Source organism: Rattus norvegicus, chromosome 10 (genome assembly GCF_021556685.1).
Source record: "Rattus norvegicus strain SHRSP/BbbUtx chromosome 10, alternate assembly SHRSP_T2T, whole genome shotgun sequence".
In the NCBI taxonomy this organism is placed as follows: Eukaryota; Metazoa; Chordata; class Mammalia; order Rodentia; family Muridae; genus Rattus; species Rattus norvegicus.
Window position 1 is genome coordinate 6,320,369 of NC_141543.1, and position 27,617 is coordinate 6,347,985.

Genomic DNA, 27,617 nt, shown 5'->3' on the forward strand with positions numbered 1-27,617 from the left:
TTCATATGGGGTCTCGAGTCCCTTCAAGCTCTTCCAGTTCTTTCTCTGATTGCTTCATTGGGAGTCCCCTTCTCAGTTCAGTGGTTTGCTGCTGACATTTGCCTATGTATTTGCTGTATTCTGGCTGTGTCTCTCAGGAGAGATCTACATCCGGTTCCTGTCGGCCTGCACTTCTTTGCTCCATCCATCTTGTCTAATTGGGTGGCTGTATATGTATGGGCCACATGTGGGGCAGGCTCTGAATGGGTGTTCTTTCTGCCTCTCTTCTAAACTTTGCCTCTGTATTCCCTCCCAAGGGTATTCTTGTTCCCCTTTTAAAGAAGGAGTGAAGATTTCACATTTTGATCATCCGTCTTGAGTTTCACGTGTTCTGTGCATCTAGGGTAATTCAAGCATTTGGGCTAATAGCCACTTATCAATCAGTGCATACCATGTGTGTTTTTGTGTGATTGGGTTACCTCACACAGGATGATATTTTCCAGTTCCCTCCATTTGCCTATGAATTTGATAAAGTCATTGCTTTCTATAGCTGAGTAATATTCCATAGTGTATATGTACCACATTTTCTGTATCCATTCCTCTGTTGGAGGGCATCTGGGTTCTTTCCAGCTTCTGGTTATTATTAATAAGGCTGCTATGAACATAGTGGAGCACATGTCTTTTTTATATGTTGGGTCATCTTTTGGGTATATGCCCAAGAGAGGTATAGCTGGGTCTTTAGGTAGTTCAATGTCCAATACTCTGAGGAACCTCCAGACTGATTTCCAGAATGGTTGTACCAGTCTGCAATCCCACCAACAATGGAGGAGTGTTCCTCTTTCTTCACATTCTCGCCCACCATTTGCTGTCACCTGAGTTTTGATCTTAGCCATTCTCACTGGTGTGAGGTGAAATCTCAGGGTTGTTTTGATTTGCATTTCCCTTATGACTAAAGATGTTGAACATTTCTTTAGGTGTTTCTCAGCCATTCGGCATTCCTCATCTGTGAATCATTTGTTTAGCTCTCAACCCCATTTTTTAATAGGGTTATTTCTCTCCCTGCAGTCTAACTTCTTGAGTTCTTTGTATATTTTGGATATAAGGCCTCTATCTGTTGTAGGATTGGTAAAGATCTTTTTCCAATCTGTTGGTTGCCGTTTTGTCTTAACCACAGTGTCCTTTGCCTTATAGATGCTTTGCAGTTTTATGAGATCCCATTTGTCGATTCTGGGTCTTAGAACATAAGCCATTGGTGTTTTGTTCAGGAAATTTTCCCCAGTGCCCATGTGTTCGAGATGCTTCCTCACTTTTTCTTCTATTAGTTTGAGTGTATCTGGTTTGATGTGGAGGTCCTTGAGAACTGAGGAACTTAAAACTGCACCTGAATACATTAGTGGTAAAGTAATTGAAAGTATACAAAATAATATACACCACTTTGTCACGTACATACACACACACACACAAATACGCACACACACACATATGAAATATATATATGAAATGTACTTTTATATGACCATTAATTCACTTGATATGAATATTTAATAATATAAAGTCTAATTACTGTAAAACACAAGTATTATATACTCCAAAAATAGGGCTGGAATAAAAAAAAAAGCAAAACCTGGATAATCAGGAATTTTTAAACTTCACTCTTGTCTTCTTTGACTACCATTATATGTGAAGCATACTGTTGGCCAAAATCAATATCTATGAAGAAAGAACAAAAGAAAGACTGAAATGATTCACTTATTTTAAACTACATTAACCATCTTTCTTCCCAAATATTCCTGAAACAGATCGATATATATTCCACTCCACTCCAGAAGAATGGAATCCTAGGGTTTCCTTTTACAGAAATGATCTTTCCAAAGTTTTCCTACTTCCTGCATTACAATGAGAATTTTGTTCCCAAAGGCAAAAGTCAGATCCCCTTACCTTTCTTTCCCAAACCTTCTTACCTTACCTTTCACTCCCAAACCATGCGTCCTTTGTAGTCTGATCCCACAAAACATAAGGAGCTATCCGGATAGATAACCTGTTAGTGTCTAAATTATTTGTGGATGAATCTCTTATTATTACTATTACCAAATGAGATGCTTTAGAAGGATAAAGTTTGCCAGAAGAATCTTCAGTAGAAGTCTAAACAAAGAAAGGGGATAATTTTATTTTAGACCATCTGAAAACTAATGTTAGTTACAAAACTAACTATGAAGAAAACAGGGCAAATGTTTTGTAGACCAACTCATAGTATAACCAGAACTCAAAAGAAGTATAACATACAGCTAGAGTACTACAAAAAATATTTTCTGCAAATCATTTTACTGTATAAAATCATGGGAACATTTTAAATGTATGAATGATTTTCTATGTAATAGATATTTGACTGCTACCTACAGAAGCCAGAGGAAGCTGTTGGGATATTGGTATTAGAATGAATGAGATTGTTACAGACTATGTGTGTTCTGTGTATGAAAACATCTAGTGTTATTAAACATCAATCCATCTTCCCAAGCACCATGGAGTGGAGACACATTTAATATCTAATGTAGTATAAATCCATGTAACATTCTTGTGACACTCTAGAACATAAGGAGCAGAAAGCACTCTAGTGACCCTACACAATGCGATTATAAATGCTTCACTACAGCAAGACAGAGATGCATGGCATCTGGGTAGCAAGTGGAGCTCAATGCTCCTGTTACACACAAAATCATTCTCTGGAGTATTGCGCAGAAAAAAGATTCAAAGAAGTCAAAGCTATACCTGACCTAGACTGTTCGAGGTAGTTATATTTGAGAAAGAAGTATTCATAATAGCTTCATGTTCTAATCAATGACATATATTTAGCATGTGGTATATTCACAGTAACATGGTAATAATACTAGGATGCAAATAATCTACAGGTATTATACACACCTCTTTCTTTTAATTTGTTTCACACAGGAACTAAACCAATACTCTAGGCTGACCTGCACACAAGGTGTTGCATAGGCTGTCTTCTAAACTGTGACAGTTATAAAGAAGAAGACACCCAGGTGTGATTACAGACATGGTTCAACACTATAGTGTGAGAAATGAACATGTTTAAAAAGTGACAATACGTGTCTGTGCTAAGGAAACCTCTTGGCATGGGACATCACTCCAGCTTATAATACTGTAAACACAAGCCTATGTACCTTACAAAAACACTGCTTCTATATTGGTACAGTTCCGCAAGTGCTTTCTGTATCATTACCTTTGGATGGCATTAATTTTTCCAACCAGAATTCCTTCATCTGGGACGCTAAGCCAATTCTCTTATAAGTCAGAAGTAAGTAAACTTCCTTCAATGTTTGCAATGAAGTCCTTTTATTAAATAAAAATAAAAAAGTAATGGTCAATGTGCATTTTAGTAAGAACATGAAAATCATTTTTGTTTAAAATTAGCAGTTTAGACCAGTGATTCTCAACTTGGGAGTCATAATCCATTAGGGGTTTACATATCATATATCTTCCATGTCAGATATTCTCTCCATTTTTCTTTATAATTCTTACCAATAGCAAAATTTTAATTGTGAGAAAGCAGCAAAATGATGTAATGGTTAGTAATCACCAAACCATAAGGAAATATATTAGTGTTACAGTATTAGGATGGCTGAGAATCATTGATTGAAAGCATATTACATAAAAGACTCCCAAACTTCTATCTCCCCAGAATCTTGGATCAAATGTGGAACCTATATGCAGGATCTTGTGTTTTCTTCCCTAAGACTAGAATCAATGAAGCAGTGTCCTAGTTGCTATAGCAATGAAATAAACCTATGGTCTGTTCAAATTGCCTCTCCTGACTTCTAGTCCACAATATGACTTGCAATCATAGATCTGCACTCCACTTCCCAGCCCAAAGCTCTCTCTGCCTTGAAAAACGCTAGATGCTATGTAGAATATCCAGATAGGAACACTCTGAGAGGCTCCATCCAGCAGCTGACTGAAATAGGCTATGTAGAGCCACAGCCAATTATTGGATCTTATGGATCAATCAAGGACTTGTATGGAAGAAATGGGGGAGAGATTCCATGACCTGGAGGAGATAGGAACTCCACAGGAAGAGCTACAGAATCAACTAAGCAGCACCAATGGGTGCTATCAAAGGCTGAATTATCATCTAAAAATCCTGCAGAAGCTGCAGCATGACCTACAGCACAATTTCTAGCAAATGTAAAGCTTAGTCTCCTTGTCGGTCCCCCAACATGTGGATCAGGGGCTATCTGTAAGCTGTTGACTGTGAAAACCTGTCCCACCTGGCCTTAGGGGGAGAAGATGTGCTAAACCTGAAGAGAGTTGATGTGCCTGGGTAGGAGGACAACCCAAGGGTCCCAATTCAGCTCAGGGAAGGAGAGAGACTCTGTGAGGGCAGAATAGGTAGGGGGCAGCATACAAGACATAAAATGAACAAACAAAAAAAAGTGTAAAATGATGACGATGATGATGATGATGATGGTTTAAAAATCCACCAAAACAATCAAACCAAAACCAAAGTCCTCTTCTTGGAATAGGCAACTATCAAAAAATGACAGCACCCAAAATTAACTCATCCTGACTGTATAATTGTTGAATCTGTACTTTAGGCTCACACAGCATAAACCTGTTGTATACACATACACCTTGCTTACAGACCCAGCAGGAATAGTGGTGAAGCTTACTTATTTTCCATGTGAGAAGATCTCACAGTTTCATGTCTTTTTCTTAAAATTTGTAAATATTCAACTATTTAAATTTAGTTGTAAGCATCAGATTGTTTGAAGAACAGAAACTGTCTTTTGCATGAAATACAACAATGAACTTTCATGTTGTACTAAGGATAGCAAGCCATAAAAATGGAAGAATCATAGGTGCCCTTGTACATGTAAATTGCTTTGAATACACACGGCTAACTTCAGTAAGGTCTTAAGTTTCTGGCAATGAGAATCAGACACACTTGGCAAGCTCAAAGGCCAAGGAAGGATCATTCAGTACCTTTGCCTAATGTTAGTAAGCATAGTTAATCCCAGAGCATTATTTTTACTATTTATGTCTGGGCCATAGCTCCACAGACTTCTGAAAGGTGAAATCAGATCATGGCCCAAGTAAAAATAAAACAATGATATTTGCTCTAGAGTCACTGCAGCTCCCTGGCAAGTTAGGAGTGTTAGTGTGTTAGACAAGTTAAAAGTAGGTTAGGCTAATACTTGAATATTTGACATGGAATTAGAATGGCAATATCTGGTGAAAGTGAGAGTGCTGGATTATTTTTTGATTGAGAAGGAAAACGATTTCTTGTATATACAAGACAGAGAGTAATATTCAACATAGATAGCCTATTGTAGGTGAGTGTTGGACTTGTCAATTTGAACTGTTATTTGTGAAGGATATTTTTTGGTAAGTATTATTTAATTCATTCATTTGATAAAGCACATTTTACCACCATTATAACTTGTTCAGCTATTAATTCACAGGGTATGTTCAGAGGTGAAATCAGTGGGAATATTTGTAATGCCCAACTAGAGTCCATCTCATATATGAGTATGTTAACTTCCAACAGAAGCTCTTCACCTGTGTCTTTATGATGAATCTTTGGGTTTGTCAGACTTTTTTTTTTCTTCTGCTTTCTTTTTTTTTTTATTAACTTGAGTATTTCTTATATACATTTCGAGTGTTATTCCCTTTCCCGGTATCCGGGCAAACATCCCCCTCCCCCCTCCCCTTCCTTATGGGTGTTCCCCTCCCAACCCTCCCCCCATTGCCGCCCTCCCCCCACCAGTCTAGTTCACTGGGGCTTCAGTCTTAGCAGGACCCAGGGCTTCCCCTTCCACTGGTGCTCTTACTAGGATATTCATTGCTACCTATGAGGTCAGAGTCCAGGGTCAGTCCATGTATAGTCTTTAGGTAGTGGCTTAGTCCCTGGAAGCTCTGGTTGCTTGGCATTGTTGTACATATGGGGTCTCAAGCCCCTTCAAGCTCTTCCAGTTCTTTCTCTGATTCCTTCAACGGGGGTCCTATTCTCAGTTCAGTGGTTTGCTGCTGGCATTCGCCTCTGTATTTGCTGTATTCTGGCTGTGTCTCTCAGGAGCGATCTACATCCGGCTCCTGTCGGTCTGCACTTCTTTGCTTCATCCATCTTGTCTAATTGGGTGGCTGTATATGTATGGGCCACTTTTACCTGCCATGCCTCTTATCAAGAGGTCACGTGTCCATAGTTCTAGGAAACAGTCATCATCATGTAATCTTAAAGACAGAAAGCACATATGCATCTCTAGAGGGATGATTAATGTTGGTGACATGAAAACCTTCCTTACCTTCAAGACAGATGCTATTACAAGCACGCATTCTTAAATCCATTCAATGAGTTGTTCACTGTCAATCCTCTCTCTGAGGCACCAGTGTGAATTTTCAGGTAGAATTTCGAATATGTGATCTGATTGTCGTCCTTTCCCTGCAATTATGGATAACATGTCCTGTGTGGGATAAGGATGTAGTATTAGAGATCCACACCTGAAGCACAAATATGTCTTTTATTGTGAACCTGAGCAAGGATAGTTTTGGCTGCACAGCTATAACTTAGAGGAATAAAGTAGTCATTGAACTTTTTTCTGTTTTAGCTTCCAAATACATTTTCTTCCCTAATCCATTTTTCCCCAATTTGTAGTATCATGGTTTTGTTAGACTTCTGTTCCTCAAAGCATTTTGGTGAATTGTCCTCTACTACTTTGTGTTTCCTTCTATCAATATCTTTCTCAAGCCTGGCATCTTAAGTAAATATTGGGACATTTCCCTTCCAGAGATAAACTCACTATTTTACTTACTGTTTGTCCTGGCCTGTATTATGAATCCTAACTTTCGTGTTTTGAAGAAATATTTTTTCACCATATTTCTGAGACTTTTATATCCTTATTCTGTGACTTCTTATTTTCAACTATGTCTACAGATGCTTTCACATTTAAAAACCCAAGCATATTTCTATCATTCTTCCATAATTTACTCTGTAAACATGACTACCATGCATAGGTTTGCACCACTTTAAATTGATTACACGAATACAAACAAGGTTACCAGAAAATTCTGCTCTAAAATACCTAAGAAATTGGCAGTAATGCTCATGTGTCTGACAGGATAAATTTGTTCACAAACAGCATAAATTCCTATCACAGCTATAGTGCTAAAAGAGATATTGGATACTAAAGATATGTTTACAAAGAAGTTTAATAACTCATTTAAAATAGATTAAGCCATATTAGATGGCATTTAAATATAGTCCACTAGGATAAATGATGTTAATATATATAAAAAACAGTGTGCTCATCTAATTCATTGATAATTTAAAAGGAAAGCCTACAGATATTTTTAAGTATTGAGTAATTTCAGGGGCAATGATATTAAGGGAGATTCCAAAGAAATTTGGAGTCATAAAGAAGCTGCAAGACTTTACAGTTGGGTAATTAGTGGGGCACTTCCATAGAATTATTTCCTCCAACATGCTGGTGGGTTTGAATCTTTGATGCAGTCAGTGCAAAACATGGGAATGGTATTTCTTCTCTTTTTCTTTCAATTACATTATTCAAAATACGGTAGAACGTATTTCTGTTTTAAAATGATCTTACTCTCATAGATCGGTTATCTAAACATTCCTCAGTTTGATTAAATAGCTTACTGAGAACAAAGGTGCTACAGAAAGCCAAAATGATACTCACACATATTGGAGCAGGCAGCTTTCTGTCGACATAAATGCTTGTAAGATTTTTGCCAAATAAGCATTTCTTTCTTGGTGGTGTTGGATCAGAATATACTGGTGGCTTGGCATATATATATATATATATATATATATATATATATATATATATATATATATATATCCTTTCTTTTTCTCTGCATATAAGAAAGAAGGGAAATCGTTTTTGAAACTGAACTCTCTTTAACCTTGTATATCCTTTGCATTTATCACACCAAATCAAAAAGAGATATGTGTGAAAGTACTAGAAGCATAGGAAACATCAAGTAGACACATAATAGTCAAAGGCTAACTGAACATAGAAATAAAAATACAAAAAGCTATGAATGAAAAAGACAAAGTCACACAACGTTAACTACATTAGACTAATACCTAAATTTTCAATGGATATTCTAAAATATAGTGGGCCTGCATCAACGTTCTCCATGCTTTCAAAGAATACAGATACTAGCCTAGACTTTATTACTGAGCAAAAGCATCATTCATATAAACAAAAGAGGAGAAGCATTACATAGTTTAAGCACCACTAAGCCATTTCTCATCATCAATCTTGGTCTACAAAAGGCAAACAGCAGGCTGAAGATAACGTACATATACACAAGAGGACAGAGATGATAAATAACCCTGTAATCATTCAAAAAAGAGGGGGAAAAGTATGTGTCAACAAAAAAATAACAAAGACCAATAAATACTGCTCATTAATAACTCTAACCATTAATTGTCTCACACCAATAATATACAGACTATCAGTTTGGGTCAGAAAGCAGGTTTCATCTATCTCCTGCATCCAAAAAATACAATTGTTTTAGATAAAATCGCATACTCGTGTTTACGATGCAAATGCCTATATTTCTTTGTCTAGGTTTCAGGGCCCATTTAGTTTTCCATGTTCATTTGTGTTGCCTTGTTCAGTTTATGTTTAGGAAGTGATGTTGGTGAGGCTTTATGCTGAGGTCAAGGGAACATGGCAGAAGACTGGGAGGAAAGAAGTTTAAAAAAATCACTTCTACAATATTGTTTCTCCTAATAACATCAAGAGTGTTATAAATTTTATCAAGCTTTCAAAGGATAGAATCAAAATGTTACTACAGGATGGTCTAGAATTTTTACTGTTTAAATCTCACTGATTCATGAACATGTGGGAATCTTTCCATTATCTGATATCTGTTCAATTTATAAGACATTTTGTTTTGTTTTGGGTTGAATTTTTTTTCATTTTTTTCTTTTGTTTTTGGTTTTGTTTTTTTTAATCATAAAAGCCTTTTATTTCTCGGTTAGAATTTTCCCAAGAAACTAAAAGTATTAACTTTTAAAAGTTACTGTTAATGACATGTTTTCATTGATTTACTTTTCTTTTACAAAGAAGGAGTACTCACTTTGTGTGTTAATTTTGTATGTTGCTACCTTTGAAAGAATTTACAAGATATCTGATTATTCTTATGTTATATTTAGGCTCACTTATGTTTACTATCATATGATTTTCAGAAAGACATACTTTGAATTCTTCATTTCTAATATATGTCCCCTTGGTCACATGCAGTTTTAATATTATCTTAATTGTTTACATATGCTGTATGAAACAAGAGTAAATTGAGTATGACCAAAGATCAGCAAAGGAAGCCATTGGTACCATAATATTTCATAAATAACTTGATGAGGGGCAGCACACACTATAAGGAAATTCTAGGTGATAGAATCATTATCATCCTTGCAGACATAAGGCACTCACTGTTAAATATTCTTCAATTAACTCAATATGGTAAGCACTCTTATTGCTAGAAATTTCAACTTTTGATGTTTTAGACTATTGTCAATTAAGGCTAATTGTAGATGTGGAAAGAAGAAAACTAAAGTAATCAAAAAGAAGGAATTGTATATTTATATAACATTTATATCATATTACTTTAGGAAAATGAATTTATCTTGTCAGAGAGGAGTGAAAATGTGTGACTTGGACGAGTCAAAGGACCTGCACGGATGATCGTAAAGAGAAATAACAAGATACCAAATGTTGAACTTTAAAAGCATACTTAGGAATAACTTTTTTTCTGAGAAACCAAATGAAAGACCCAGAACCATGTTCAATTCTATGGTAAAGAAAATACATTTAAGTCTAATCAAAGAACAGTTGTTTTGAATTGAGCTGTTGGTGTCACTTATTGAACCTATTCTGCTATCTTGCCATACTGGTTATCATCGTACTTTATAGGTATTACAGGTGGGTACAACCATCAATTGCTTCCCTAACGTGTCAACTTGCCTACTGTTTTATCTACCTTAGAGCTTTGACTTAAACCTAGAGGCTTCTAAGACATATCCAGGTAGATTACTGAGATTCCTTGTAAGATTTATTTGGCAACTGGCACACAAGCCACCAACCTTGAGAGAAATCCAAGTGCTACCTGACAAATCCATATTTTGGCGGAAAGCCACAGGAAATACTTTAACAATTGGTAGAATTTCTCTCACCAGGATTGAAATCATGGCTGGAGCTAGAAATCTAGTCCGATTTATGTAGCTAGTTTGGTCATAAACTTTAAAATTGATGACATTAATTTAATAAATTAGCGATGTTCCTTACAGCATTTAAATATTAGTCTTATATGTACCAACAAGTGGGGCCATCATCCTACATCAAAGAAGCCTCTTTGTATAGAAAATGGAAACCATCACAGAAAACAAAAATTTGAACACAATTAAGAGATAATTGCATTATGAAAAATCCACCACCAGTGAATACATGTACATTAGAGCTAAATGCTCTGTAGCTCAGGGACCATTGTAGAAAAGGGCTTAAAAATACTGTAAGACCCAGCATACTTGAAAGTCTGTTTTGAAATTGCCTCTCATAAAAATAGGTGCAAAATCACAATAAAAGCAACGTCAATGCAGTGTTAAGGCAATGGTCAAAATTTCACTTGTCAAAAGTTATAGGCAGCTAATTATGACTGACAGAATATTAATTTTTCCAGAAATGACCCACATATGTATTGTCTAATACACACTGTATATCATGGAAGCCATATTCATAAACAGAACAAAATGATCTCAAGTAATATTCATATTTGTAAAGATATGAACATATATATATAAACATGTACAAAACAATATTTAAATGAGTATGAAAGTGAGTGACTGTGATTTACACAAAGGAGAAAGTCAGGCTACAGTGCTATAATTCAATTTTTGATAAAAGTTTAAAATACTAGTAATAAATGAAAACATTGAAAACTTATAGTAATGGGAGTTCAGGAAAGACCAAGAACAGTAAATATGGAAATTATCAATTTCTTTACTGGAGGTTTTCTCTAAGATTTCCATTTCTCAAATTTGTATTACAGACACTTTTGAGATAGACAAACCATGAATAAAGAATATTTCATGTTGAGACCTCAGGTGATGAAGAGAGATATAACAAATATGCTGTATGCTTCTGTGCATTTCTCAGTGTACGTAATGCATGTGTGTGTGTGTGTGTGTGTGTAAAGCACGTGCAGATCACATCACTGGTGATATATATTTAGAGCTTAATTAGAGCCTTGAGCTTATTAACATATGAGGAGCCTCCAGTATTGGTCTTTCTCTCTGTCTCTTTTTTTTCAGGGGGGGGTCTCTTTTGATCATTACTGAACAATATGTCAGAATTATCTGTCCAATAAGCTTCTGTTACTGTCTCTGACTGCCATCATTATTCAGGTACAAACTTCTCGTTTAGAGATGATTGTGCTACAATGCCTAGTTTTGTTTGCTCTTTAATGTATGTTTTGATGACCCAAATTCATGTTACAAAGTCTAAATCTCAATTGCTTTAGACACTGGATTATCTTTTCAGGTCATTTTTTATATTTTAAAACCATGATCCACCTCTAAGTTCATCATGTGTGATGATTAATTTTGATTGTTAATGGAATTTTATTTATAACTTTCTATGGCACGTGATTCTATGCAGAATTCTGAGGGATTATTCAGTGTCATTAGCTTCTGGCCACACATTGGTAACTGAGGTGGGAAAACTAGTACTATAACTGGGCTGTAGAGGCAGAGACTGAAAATTTTTCCAAAGACTGTGTAGGACCATGAACAAGGCACATTGGAGTGTAAGCAATAACCCAATTTAATAACATTTGTTATAATAGCAAACAATATGAAATATGCAGCATAAAATAAGTACAATGAGTGAAAATTATTTGTAACTAATACGGTGAAATATAAAACTACCATAGGATCTTGGAATAATTCTTCTAATATGACTAAATGGGAGGTAGAAGGGAACATTAAAATACAATGACCTTAGACCTTCTTAATTCATCCACTACCACTTATATGTGGTAGCTGCTCTGTTTTGTCCTGCTAAATGAAACATAAAATGTCATCATCAGACAAATATTCTCAGATGATAGATTCACATCACTTAAAATAAGGGTAATATTTGGGTATATTTTCTTAACTCTATAGAAAGAATTAGTTCAGTTTAAAATGTATTTGAATTTGTGTGCTACCACCTGATAATCTGGTGAGTTTAACCTCTTTATCATTCCTCTCATAGGTTTTGTAGTGGATCCTGTGCAAATATTTTTACCAATGATAAGATTTTTGACAAATATTGTTTCTCATAGGAAATTAAACCAACATTAGTACTTTCGTGCTAGGAAACCAAAGCATGTTGACAGTGGTGCAGGGCTTAATCTTGCAGAATGTTTAATCTATTTTTAAATCAAATCATTGTTTCTAAATGATCTTATCAAAAATAATAATTCATATGCAAGGAATTCTCTAACTTAAGGACCATGGGAAGAAAGGGGGGAAAATATAGCAGACAATATTGGTGGATTCTCTAAATAAAGAATGTGTCATACATACCTGAATGTATCCAGATGTATTTCAGTATATGAGTATATATATATATATATATGTGTGTGTGTGTGTGTGTGTGTGTGTGTGTGTGTATAACTATATATACATATATATGTATACGATGTTTAAAAACTTTTCCCATACTCTAATAATCATTTTGTGTCCCAAAGCTTCTCTGATATACACAAATTTATGACATCATGAAATGATTTGATCAAATGATTCCATTCATTTAATAAACCTTGTCTTACCTGTAGGACCTTCTTCCTGCAGTGCAGCATATGAAATATTAAATTTTTCATCAATATCATTGGTTTTCCAGTTGTGTCCAGCTATGGCTTTTGTCATAATAGGAGATTTTCCAGAATAATTTATTGATTCTTTGTATGTCTTTAAGTCTTCAGACCTTTTGCAATGTGTTTACTAAATATATCATCATTTCCAAATATTTGATCATAGTTGTCAATCATGATTTGTATAAGAGACTTCTGTAACACCACAAGGTAAAAACAAGATTGTCATTTCACATAGTTTACAAAATAAATTTAAAAATGAAAAGAAATACCAGGAGGAAAATTACAGATAAGAACCCATGAAATGAAGTCTCTGAAATGGAGACTCTAAGTCTTTTGCATCTTTACACAACTTGTTAAAATTTCATGCATATTGCAAAGAACAGAACTACTTAACCAAAGCAACATTTCAGAACTGATATGCTGCAAAAAACTGTGAGTGTACCAAATTAATGACTGTTGTGTGTTAATTTTTTGTGTGTGGGTGGGGGTAGCTGTTTATTGTGATGTTTTGAATGGGATGCCTCTCTAGTTCCAGGCATTGCAATACCCTCTCGTTGACAATTTTCTGGTGCCTTGGTCTGCCTGGTAAAGAGTGCCACTGCTTAGAATTTGTAGTTACAAAAGGTAGGTGCCCATTTTCAATGTACTTTCTCTGCTACATTTTTTGCTTCCCAAGATAAGAACCATCAGGTCTCAGCTTCCGGTTTGTTTTTTCTTCTTTTCTGCAGTCGTGCTCCTCTGTCATGACACCGAAGTGCTATACTCGCTCAACATTTGTAGGTCCCAAATAACCACCTACTTCAATAAGTTTCCCTGGTCATGTTATTTTATTTTTATTGTTTATTTCATTCATTTACATTTCAAATGTTATCCCCCTTCACAGATCCCTTCCACAAATCCTATATCTCGTCCCTTGACTCCATTGCAGTTTTCTCTCACTTGACCACACACTCCTGCCTCAACAACCTAGCATTCCCCTACCCTAGGCCATCAAGCCCCTCAGGACTAAGCAGCTCCCCTCCTAGTGATGCCAAATAAGACAATCCTCTGCTACATATCCAGCTGGAGCCATGGTTCCCCCATGTGCACTCTTTGGTTGGTCTTTTAAATCCTGATGTTTTATTAAGGCAATAGAAATGTGACTGAGAGAAGTCGGTGAGAAGAGGAAGTCTTAATTGAGAAAATGCCTCCATCAGATGGACCTATTGTATTGTGAAGTCTAAGGGATATTGTCCTGATTAACCTTGGAATTTGTAGGGCCCAGATCTCCAGGATGGTGCCACCCTTGAGTTCTTGGTCAGAAAAAGAAAGATATGAGATACAAGGCAGGATGAAGTACTCCTACTAGACTTCTGCCTCACTTCTTGCCTCCCTGTTTTATTTTTGGCTCTGACATTTCTCAGTATTTAACTGGTAACTGCAAGTATATTGTAACCTGTCTTCCATTAGTTGCTTTTCATCAGTGTTTTGTCACAGTAATTGTAGAAAATTATGACACTTCCTAAATTGAACAACACTGGTAAGTTACTATTCTCCTAAGATGATGACTTAGGTTAAGCAAACTCTATTCATCACATATGTTTCTTCTCAGCATGCACCTAAGTTTATTTTTGAGCAGTCCTGCACAGGATAGTCTTATTTTATATGCAGATTGTACAGGATAGTTTTGCTTCTTTGTTTTCATACCTGACCATACAAAAGAATATATTTGAAAAGAATTGTCCATAAAGGAAGAATCTTTAATAGTTATTAAGAGTAAAAATACATTTTATTGTTTCATTTGGACTAAACATGCAGTTTGATATAGTCTTGGATTTTAGGTTTCCAGTACCTTGGTAATTAGAAATTAACTAAAAAAGCTACATTTCTAGTTCAAGCCAAGTACAGTCCTGAGCAAGAATCTTATTCAAGCTATCCCTTGGGCTATTATCCTCCATTGTGAGTAACATCATGATATCTTCTTTCCTGTGGACCTAATTCCTGGGAGCTACTAGTTAACATGTACCTTGCTTTCTGTCTTATTTATATTTTCTTTTTTTTTTCCATTTCAAAATATGTGTCCTTTATTAATTCTCTGAAATTTCTAATCATGCTACCAAGTAACTCTCATTTCATTTTTCAAACCTTCCATATATCCCTTGGAAACAATCCCCCCTCACTAAATTTCAGAAATTAAATTTAAATAAAAATTTAAATTTAATTTAAAAATATCAAACTAGGGGGTTGGGGATTTAGCGCAGTGGTAGAGCGCTTGCCTAGGAAGCGCAAGGCCCTGGGTTCGGTCCCCAGCACCGAAAAAAAAGAACCAAAAAAAAAAACCAAAACAAACAAAAAAAAAAAAACCACAGAAGACATTAAGCTTAACAATACTTTAATCCTGACTTTCTAGCTTCAAGAATTGTCCAAAAATATCAAACTAAAATTTAAAAAATTAAAAATACAGTGTGTGACCCAAATCCCATGGGAGGGAGAGCTAAACCTTCAGAGAGGCAGACAAGTCTGGGAAACCAGAAGAGACTGCTCCCTGCACACACATCTCGGATGCCAGAGGAAAAAGCAAAAGACCATCTGGAACCCTGGTGCACTGAAGCTCCCGGAAGGGGCGGCACAGGTCTTCCTGGTTGCTGCCGCTGCAGAGAGCCCCTGGGCAGCACCCCACGAGCGAACCTGAGCCTCGGGACCACAGGTAAGACCAAATTTTCTGCTGCAAGAAAGCTGCCTGGTGAACTCAAGACACAGGCCCACAGGAACAGCTGAAGACCTGTAGAGAGGAAAAACTACACGCCCGAAAGCAGAACACTATGTCCCCATAACTGACTGAAAGAGAGGAAAACAGGTCTACAGCACTCCTGACACACAGGCTTATAGGACAGTCTAGCCACTGTCAGAAATAGCAGAACAAAGTAACACTAGAGATAATCTGATGGCGAGAGGCAAGCGCAGGAACCCAAGCAACAGAAACCAAGACTATATGCCATCATCGGAGCCCAATTCTCCCACCAAAACAAACATGGAATATTCAAACACACCAGAAAAGCAAGATCTAGTTTCAAAATCATATTTGATCATGATGCTGGAGGACTTCAAGAAAGACATGAACACAAATAGGGAAACACAGGAAAACATTAATAAACAAGTAGAAGCCTACAGAGAGGAATCGCAAAAATCCCTGAAAGAATTCCAGGAAAACACAATCAAACAGTTGAAGGAATTAAAAATGGAAATAGAAGCAATCAAGAAAGAACACATGGAAACAACCCTGGATATAGAAACCCAAAAGAAGAGACAAGGAGCTGTAGATACAAGCTTCACCAACAGAATACAAGAGATGGAAGAGAGAATATCAGGAGCAGAAGATTCCATAGAAATCATTGACTCAACTGTCAAAGATAATGTAAAGCAGAAAAAGCTACTGGTCCAAAACATACAGGAAATCCAGGACTCAATGAGAAGATCAAACCTAAGGATAATAGGTATGGAAGAGAGTGAAGACTCCCAGCTCAAAGGACCAGTAAATATCTTCAACAAAATCATAGAAGAAAACTTCCCTAACCTAAAAAAAGAGATACCCATAGACATACAAGAAGCCTACAGAACTCCAAATAGATTGGACCAGAAAAGAAACACCTCCTGTCACATAATTGTCAAAACACCAAACGCACAAAATAAAGAAAGAATATTAAAAGCAGTAAAGGAAAAAGGTCAAGTAACATATAAAGGGACACCTATCAGAATCACACCAGACTTCTCGCCAGAAACTATGAAGGCCAGAAGATCCTGGACTGATGTCATACAGACCCTAAGAGAACACAAATGCCAGCCCAGGTTATTGTATCCAGCAAAACTCTCAATTAACATTGATGGAGAAACCAAGATATTCCATGACAAAACCAAATTTACACAATATCTTTCTACAAATCCAGCACTACAAAGGATAATAAATGGTAAAGCCCAACATAAGGAGGCAAGCTATACCCTAGAAGAAGCAAGAAACTAATCGTCTTGGCAACAAAACAAAGAGAATGAAAGCACACAAACATAACCTCACATCCAAATATGAATATAAAGGGAAACAATAATCACTATTCCTTAATATCTCTCAATATCAATGACCTCAACTCCCCAATAAAAAGACATAGATTCACAAACTGGATACGCAACGAGGACCCTGCATTCTGCTGCCTACAGGAAACACACCTCAGAGACAAAGACAGACACTACCTCAGAGTGAAAGGCTGGAAAACAACTTTCCAAGCAAATGGTCAGAAGAAGCAAGCTGGAGTAGCCATTCTAATATCAAATAAAATCAATTTCCAACTAAAAGTCATCAAAAAAGATAAGGAAGGACACTTCATATTCATCAAAGGAAAAATCCACCAAGATGAACTCTCAATCCTAAATATATATGCCCCAAATACAAGGGCACCTACATACGTAAAAGAAACCTTACTAAAGCTCAAAACACACATTGCACCTCACACAATAATAGTGGGAGATTTCAACACCCCACTCTCATCAATGGACAGATCATGGAAACAGAAATTAAACAGTGATGTCGACAGACTAAGAGAAGTCATGAGCCAAATGGACTTAACAGATATTTATAGAACATTCTATCCTAAAGCAAAAGGATATACCTTCTTCTCAGCTCCTCATGGCACTTTCTCCAAAATTGACCATATAATTGGTCAAAAAACGGGCCTCAACCGGTACAGAAAGATGGAAATAATCCCATGCGTGCTATCGGACCACCACGGCCTAAAACTGGTCTTCAATAACAATAAGGGAAGAATGCCCACATATACGTGGAAATTGAACAATGCTCTACTCAATGATAACCTGGTCAAGGAAGAAATAAAGAAAGAAATTAAAAACTTTTTAGAATTTAATGAAAATGAAGATACAACATACCCAAACTTATGGGACACAATGAAAGCTGTGCTAAGAGGAAAACTCATAGCGCTGAGTGCCTGCAGAAAGAAACAGGAAAGAGCATATGTCAGCAGCTTGACAGCACACCTAAAAGCTCTAGAACAAAAAGAAGCAAATACACCCAGGAGGAGTAGAAGGCAGGAAATAATCAAACTCAGAGCTGAAATCAACCAAGTAGAAACAAAAAGGACCATAGAAAGAATCAACAGAACCAAAAGTTGGTTCTTTGAGAAAATCAACAAGATAGATAAACCCTTAGCCAGACTAACGAGAGGACACAGAGAGTGCATCCAAATTAACAAAATCAGAAATGAAAAGGGAGACATAACTACAGATTCGGAGGAAATTCAAAAAATCATCAGATCTTACTATAAAAACCTATATTCAACAAAATTTGAAAATCTTCAGGAAATGGACAATTTCCTAGACAGATACCAGGTATCGAAGTTAAATCAGGGACAGATAAACCAGTTAAACAACCCCATAACTCCTAAGGAAATAGAAGCAGTCATTAAAGGTCTCCCAACCAAAAAGAGCCCAGTTCCAGACGGGTTTAGTGCAGAATTCTATCAAACCTTCATAGAAGACCTCATACCAATATTATCCAAACTATTCCACAAAATTGAAACAGATGGAGCCCTACCGAATTCCTTCTACGAAGCCACAATTACTCTTATACCTAAACCACACAAAGACACAACAAAGAAAGAGAACTTCAGACCAATTTCCCTTATGAATATCGACGCAAAAATACTCAATAAAATTCTGGCAAACCGAATTCAAGAGCACATCAAAACAATCATCCACCATGATCAAGTAGGCTTCATCCCAGGCATGCAGGGATGGTTTAATATACGGAAAACCATCAACGTGATCCATTATATAAACAAACTGAAAGAACAGAACCACATGATCATTTCATTAGATGCTGAGAAAGCATTTGACAAAATTCAACACCCCTTCATGATAAAAGTCCTGGAAAGAATAGGAATTCAAGGCCCATACCTAAACATAGTAAAAGCCATATACAGCAAACCAGTTGCTAACATTAAACTAAATGGAGAGAAACTTGAAGCAATCCCACTAAAATCAGGGACTAGACAAGGCTGCCCACTCTCTCCCTACTTATTCAATATAGTTCTTGAAGTTCTAGCCAGAGCAATCAGACAACAAAAGGAGATCAAAGGGATACAGATCGGAAAAGAAGAGGTCAAAATATCACTATTTGCAGATGACATGATAGTATATTTAAGTGATCCCAAAAGTTCCACCAGAGAACTACTAAAGCTGATAAACAACTTCAGCAAAGTGGCTGGGTATAAAATTAACTCAAATAAATCAGTTGCCTTCCTCTATACAAAAGAGAAACAAGCCGAGAAAGAAATTAGGGAAACGACACCCTTCATAATAGACCCAAATAATATAAAGTACCTCGGTGTGACTTTAACCAAGCAAGTAAAAGATCTGTACAATAAGAACTTCAAGACACTGAAGAAAGAAATTGAAGAAGACCTCAGAAGATGGAAAGATCTCCCATGCTCATGGATTGGCAGGATTAATATAGTAAAAATGGCCATTTTACCAAAAGCAATCTACAGATTCGATGCAATCCCCATCAAAATACCAATCCAATTCTTCAAAGAGTTAGACAGAACAATTTGCAAATTTATCTGGAAGAACAAAAAACCCAGGATAGCTAAAGCTATCCTCAACAATGAAAGGACTTCAGGGGGAATCACTATCCCTGAACTCAAGCAGTATTACAGAGCAATAGTGATAAAAACTGCATGGTATTGGTACAGGGACAGACAGATAGACCAATGGAATAGAATTGAAGACCCAGAAATGAACCCACACACCTATGGTCACTTGATTTTTGACAAAGGAGCCAAAACCATCCAATGGAAAAAAAGATAGCATTTTCAGCAAATGGTGCTGGTTCAACTGGAGGGCAACATGTAGAAGAATGCAGATCGATCCATGCTTATCACCCTGTACAAAGCTTAAGTCCAAGTGGATCAAGGACCTCCACATCAAACCAGACACACTCAAACTAATAGAAGAAAAACTAGGGAAACATCTGGAACACATGGGCACTGGAAAAAATTTCCTGAACAAAACACCAATGGCTTATGCTCTAAGATCAAGAATCGACAAATGGGATCTCATAAAACTGCAAAGCTTCTGTAAGGCAAAGGACACTGTGGTTAGGACAAAACGGCAACCAACAGATTGGGAAAAGATCTTTACCAATCCTACAACAGATAGAGGCCTTATATCCAAAATATACAAAGAACTCAAGAAGTTAGACCGCAGGGAAACAAATAACCCTATTAAAAAATGGGGTTCAGAGCTAAACAAAGAATTCACAGCTGAGGAATGCCGAATGGCTGAGAAACACCTAAAGAAATGTTCAACATCTTTAGTCATAAGGGAAATGCAAATCAAAACAACCCTGAGATTTCACCTCACACCAGTGCGATTGGCTAAGATCAAAAACTCAGGTGACAGCAGATGCTGGCGAGGATGTGGAGAAAGAGGAACACTCCTCCATTGTTGGTGGGATTGCAGACTGGTAAAACCATTCTGGAAATCAGTCTGGAGGTTCCTCAGAAAATTGGACATTGAACTGCCTGAGGATCCAGCTATACCTCTCTTGGGCATATACCCAAAAGATGCCTCAACATATAAAAGAGACACGTGCTCCACTATGTTCATCGCAGCCTTATAGCCAGAAGCTGGAAAGAACCCAGATGCCCTTCAACAGAGGAATGGATACAGAAAATGTGGTACATCTACACAATGGAATATTACTCAGCTATCAAAAACAACGAGTTTATGAAATTCGTAGGCAAATGGTTGGAACTAGAAAATATCATCCTGAGTGAGCTAACCCAATCACAGAAAGACATACATGGTATGCACTCATTGATAAGTGGCTATTAGCCCAAATGCTTAATTACCCTAGATCCCTAGAACAAACGAAACTCAAGACGGATGATCAAAATGTGAATGCTTCACTCCTTCTTTAAATGAGGAAAAAGAATACCCTTGGCAGGGAAGGGAGAGGCAAAGATTAAAATTGAGACTTAAGGAACACCCATTTAGAGCCTGCCCCACATGTGGCCCATACATATACAGCCACCCAATTAGACAAGATGGATGAAGCAAAGAAGTGCAGACCGACAGGAGCCGGATGTAGATCGCTCCTGAGAGACACAGCCAGAATACAGCAAATACAGAGGCGAATGCCAGCAGCAAACCACTGAACTGAGAATAGGTCCCCTATTGAAGGAATCAGAGAAAGAACTGGAAGAGCTTGAAGGGGCTCGAGACCCCAAAAGTACAACAATGCCAAGCAACCAGAGCTTCCAGGGACTAAGCCACTACCTAAAGACTATACATGGACTGACCCTGGACTCTGACCCCATAGGTAGCAATGAATATCCTAGTAAGAGCACCAGTGGAAGGGGAAGCCCTGGGTCCTGCTAAGACTGAACCCCAAGTGAACTAGTCTATGGGGGGAGGGCGGCAATGGGGGGAGGGTTGGGAGGGGAACACCCATAAGGAAGGGGAGGGGGGAGGGGGATGTTTGCCCGGAAACCGGGAAAGGGAATAACACTCGAAATGTATATAAGAAATACTCAAGTTAATAAAAAAAAAATACAGTGTGTGAGATGTGTTGTGCCATAAGTGGTCACACATTATACCCTCTTGTCCAAACAGATTTTCTTGCAAATGTATAATGAAATAAGTCTGGTTTAAGCTCTCTGTGTTTTACTATACTCTCAATACTGGAATCTCCTGGAGATGCCTCTCCTTCTATATCCTGGTATCTTGCTGTAGCCTTTAGTCATTGTGATCCTTCAGCTTTGAATCTGCAGGATCTCCCCCATCATATGCTCCAGCAGCAGGATCTAGGGCCCCTATATATATGTAGCAGATATGCAGCTTGATCTTCAGGTAGGTCCCCTACCAGTTCATACGCAGACTGGCTCTGACTCTGTAGTCTACAACTGGATTGCTTTCTTTTATCTGGGCTGCTTTGTATGGCTTCAGGGGAAGGTGATTCACTTATTCCTGTTGTGAATTGATGTATGAGAGTGGGTTGGTGTCAATGGAAGGTCTACACTACTGAGGTAAAGAAGAATGGAGGGAAAAACAGGTTGCAAAGATGGGACTTGGAGGAAGGGACTGCAATCAGGATATAAAGTAAATAAATTAGTGAAGAATATTGATGTAGGTGTGTTTATAATAAAATTAACAGCTACAATATACCTGAGGATCATAAAACTCTACCTGAAATAGGTTAGTGCTAAAATAATGGAAAGCATACAAAATAATACACACCAATTATTCATCATTACATATGTATATACATATACATATACAAATACATGCACATTTACAAGTACATTTTACACGTATATGTACACATACAAACTCACACTCATACACACACTCACACACACACATATATGTATACACACACATACCTATATATAAATATGTATATATATATGCAATATGCTTTAATATGACCAGCAATTCACATGATGTGAATATTTAGTAATATCATGGTCTCACCACTGTTAAACACAACTATTCTATACTCCAAAAGTAGGGCTATAATGGAAAAAACAAACAAAACCTAGGTAATCCGGATCTTTTAAAATTTCACTCTAGTCTTCTTGGATTACCATTATATGTACAGATTATTGTTGGCTAACAGTCAATATCTAAATCAATATCTAAGAAGAAAGAAGGAAAGAACAGTAGAAAGAAACGATTAACTTACCTTAAACTACATTAAAAATCTCCCTTCCCAAATCTTCCTGAAATAGATCAATACATATTCTACTCCACTCCATAAGAATGCAATCCTAGGGTTTCCTGTTAGAGAAATCATCTTAGTAAAGTATTCCCAATTACTGAATAATAAAAATTAGAATTTTGTTCCCAAACGCAAATTTCAGATCCCCTTACCTTTCATAAGACGTCACTCCCACATACTGAATCTCTCGAAGTCTGACCCCACAGTACATGTGGAGCTATGCTCAGAGACAACCTGTAACTGTCTAAATTATTCATAGAAGAATCTTTTATTATTACTAGACACATATGAGATGTTTTAATAGTATAAAGTTTGGTTCTGGGATCTGTCGCAAAAGGCTAAACAAAGAAAAAGGAGAATTTTAGGTTAGACCATCTTGAAAATAATGTAAGTTAGAAATCTAAATACAAAGAACAAATAGGGTAAATGTTTTGTAGACCAACTCATAGTATAATCAGAATTCAAAAGAAGTAAGAATATATAGCTAGAGTATTACATAAAATATTTTCTGCAAATCACTTTTCTGTACAGAATCATGGAAAAAACATTTTTCAATTTATTTAGGAATTTCAGTGTACTAGATGTATGACTGCTACCTACGGAAGCCAGAGGAACATGTCAGGATCCCTGGTAACGGAATGAGTGAATATTGTTGCAAACCATGTATGTTCTCTGTGTGAAAACATCCAGTGTTATCAAACAGCAAACCATCTTTCTTGCCACCATGGGGACACATTTAATATCTAATGTATTATGAATCGACGACACACCCTTATAACAATCTAGAACATAAGGAGCAAAATTACACTCATGACTCTACTCAATGCCCTGGTATTAGAATGAATGAAGATTTTTGAAGACCATGTGTGTTCTGTGTATGAAAACATCAGTGTTATTAAACAGCAAACTATCTTTCCATCCATCATGGAGTGGAGACACATTTAATATCTAATGTAGTATGAATCCATGTAACACTCTTGTGACACTCTAGAACATAAGGAGCAGAAAGCACACTAGTGACCCTACAAAATGCAATTATAAAAGCTTCGCTACAGCAAGACAGAGATGCAGGGCTCCTGGGTTGCAATGGGAGCTCAAAGCTCTGGTTAAGTATGAAATCATTCTATGTATCACACAGAAAAATGATTCAAAAAAGTCAAAGCTATACCTGATCTAGACTTCTCTAGGTAGTTATAGTTGAGAAAGAAGAATTCAGTAAGAGATTCCTGTTCTAATGACATATATTGACCATGCGAAATATTCACAATACCATGGTAACAATTCTAGGATGCAAGTAACCCACAGGTATTATACACACTTACTTCTTTTAATTTGTCTCACACAGGAACTAAACCAATACTCTAAACTGACCTGAACACGAGGTGTTACATAGACTGTCTTCTAAATCATGACATTTATAAAGGAGAAGGCTCCAAGGTAAGATTACAGACATGGTTCAACACGCTAGCTTGAGAAAAGGGAATGTTTAAAAAGTGACAATACATGTCTGACCTAAGGACACCTCTTGGCATAGAACATCATTCCAGCTGATAATCCTGTAAACACAAGCCTATGTACCTTACAAAAGCATTGCTTCTATATTGGTGCAGTTCCCCAAGTGTTTACTGTATCATTACCTTTGAATGGCATTAATTTTTCCAGCCAGAGTTCCTTCATCTGGGATGCTAAGCCAATTTTCATAAAAATCCAAGGTTAGTAAGCTTCCATCGATGGTAATAATAAAATCCTTTTTTATTGAAAATAAAACAAAAATAGTAATGGTCAGTGTACATTGTATAAAGTACTTGAAAAACATTTTTGTTTAAAATTAGCAGTTTAGACCAGTGAGTCTCAACTTGTGGGTCATAATCATTACGGGGTCACATATATTTTCCATATCAGATATTCCATTCATTTTTCTTTATAATCACATCAGGAGCAAAATTTGAATTATGAAGAGAAGCAAAATGAAGTAATGGTTAAGAGTCACAAAGCCATGAGAAAAATATTAGTGTTACAGGATTAGGGAGGCTGAGAATCATTGGTTGAGAGTGCACTTCCCTAAAGGATTCCCCAACTGCCATGGCTCCAGAATCTTGGCTCAGAAGTGGAATTCAGGATCTTATTTTTTTTCTTCCCTAAGACTAGAATCAATGAAGCAAAGTCCTAGTTGCTATAGCAATGGAGTAAACCTACCGTCTGTTCAAATTGCCTCTCCTGGCTTCTAGACTACACCACTCCTTGCAATCATAGATCTCCACTCCACTTCCCAGCTCAAAGCTCTCTCTGCCTAAAGGAAACCAGCTCCTACATGGAATATCCAGACAGGAGCCTATCATAAGTGCCCTCTGAGAGGCTCCATCCGGCAGCTGACTGGAATAGGATATGAAGAGCCATAGCCAATCATTGGATTTTATGGATCAATCAGGGACTTGTAAGGAAGAAATGGAGGAAGGGTTCCACACCCTAAAGGAGATAGGAACTCCATAGGAAGAGCTACAGAATCAACTACTCAGGACCACTAGGGGCTACCAAAGGCTGAATTACCATCTAAAAAGCCTACAGAAGCTGTACCATGACCTATTGCACATTTATAGCAAACATAAAGCTTAGTCTCCATGTGTGTCCCTCAACATGTGGATCAGGGCTATCTGCAAACTCTTGACTTGAAACTCCTCCTCAACTGGCCTTAGGTGAGAAGATAGTCTAACCCTGAACAGAGTTGAGGTGCCAAGGTAGTAGGATAAACCAGGGGCCCGTAACTGGCTCAGAGAAGGAAAAAGACTTTGTAAGGAGAGAATGGGGCGGGGTGTCAGCATAGGAGACATAAAATTAACAAATAAATAAATGTAAAATAATAATAATAATGATTATAATAATGACAATGATAGTAACTAATAAAATAAATGAACAAAACAAAGAAACAAAGACCATAGTCCTCTTCTTGGAAATAGGCAACTCTCAAAAATTGGCAGCACCAGAAATTACCTGATCCTAATTGTATAATTTGGTGAATGTGTAGAGTACACACAGAATAAAGCTGTAATATACATGTAGACCTCTACTTACAGACCACCTGGAATAGTGATGAAATTTCTTATATGTTTTCCAAGTGAGAACATCTCAGTTTCATATCTTTTTCTTAAAATTGGTAAATATTCAACAATATAAATTAAGTTGTAAGGATCAGTTTGTTTAAAGAACAGAAACTGTCTTTGTTCATAAAATACCACAAATAACTTTCATGTTGTACTAAGGGTAGCAAGTCATAAAATTGGAAGAATCCCAGGTGCTCTTGTACCTGTAAATTTCTTTGAATGCACATGGCTACCTTCAGTCACTGATCTTAACTTTCTCCCCATGATGTGGTCCTAAGTTTCTGGCAATTTTAACCAGACACACTTGGCAAGCTCAAGAGCCAAGGAGGAATCATTGGGTACCTTTACCCAATGTTACTAAACATAGTTAATCGCAGAACATTATGTTTTCTCTTGATGTCTGGGCCATAGGTCCACAGTCTTCTGAGAGGTGAATTCAGATCAAGGCCCAAACAGAAATAAAACAAGGATATTTGCTGTAGAGTCACTGCAGCTCCCTGACAAATTAAGAGTGGTAGACAGGTTAAATGTAGCTTAGGTTAATTCTTGACTACTTGACATGGAATTAGAAGGTCAATATCCGGCAAAAGTGAAAGTGCTGGATTGTTTTTTGATTGACAAGGAAAACAATTTTGTTTATCTACTGGGCAGAGGACAATATCAAACATTGACAGCCTATTATGGGTCAGTGATGGACTAGCCATTTTGAACTGTTATTTGTGAGGGATAATTTTTGGTAAGTATTATTTAAGACATGAATTTTGTAAAACACACTTTTATCACTATTACTACTTGTCCTGCTATTACTTTACAATATACAGCCCGAGGTGAATCAGTGGGAATATATGTAATGCCAAACTAAAGCCGATCTGTTATATGATTATTTTACCTTCCAACAGAAGCTGTTCACCTGTGTCTTTGAGATGAATCTTGTGACATTCTAATCTTTGTCAGACTTTTACCTGCCATGCATCTTATCAAGAGATCATGAGTCCATGGTTCCAGGAAAGAGAGATGGTATAACAAGCACCCCGTTCTTCATTCCAATTAATATATCGTTCAGTGTCTATCTTATCCCTCAGGGACCAGTGTGAATATTCAGATAAAGTTAAATTGCTGGTTAGTTTTTTGATTGGGAATGAAAACAATTCCATGTAGGGAGGGCAATATCCAACATCAAACACCAATTCTTTTTTTTTTCTCAAATGGCTGCTGAATTTATTTCCTTAATCAATAATGGTCCTGGCAAAAATTAGTTAACCAACACTGAGACATTTGTAATGAAATTTAAAAAACCCATGATACCTTGATAGAAATTAGAGTTTACACAAACAAAAAGAATTCTTCGATATTGCCAGCAAATATAGAATGAGTGTCGCACATCTGACAGGTGCAGCAATGCATTTATACATTTTCATTTGACACCTGACCACGTTTCCAGTCTCCATAACATCTTCTCTCCAGATTTAAAAAAAAATAGTATGCTGATTTCTATAACAAAGCTTTTTTTTTTCATACAAAAATCAAATAATGGCCAACAAGTCACCACAGTGCAATAGGTAGAGGCTAATGAAAAATCGCACAAAACAGGTGCTGAAATAAATACTAACTAGGAGTAGACTGGAGCCCTCCTGTGGGTTTGTTGCTCACTTTAGAGTGTGGGATCTGTCTTCAGAGCCACAGGGGACCTCCCTGGGGGCCACTCATCTGACAGTGAAATCCGGTTGCCTAAGAGTCAGGCCTCCCAGACTGCTGGGAGCAGTTGTCTGGGTTAGAGGCAAACACCAAGTGGGGTCAATTACAGTTATGCTTTCCTTCTTTCCGCTCAGTTCTGTCAGAGTCCTTAAGCAGCCCCTTGAGATGACATGGACAGGTGA

General features: G+C 37.0%; 1 pseudogene; it reads right to left on the reverse strand.

Annotated features, from left to right (window-relative positions):
• LOC120095006 (uncharacterized) overlaps positions 1-26,894 on the reverse strand; it is a 32,950-nt pseudogene extending 6,056 nt beyond the window's left edge.
• Between the last annotated feature and the right edge of the window lie 723 nt (positions 26,895-27,617).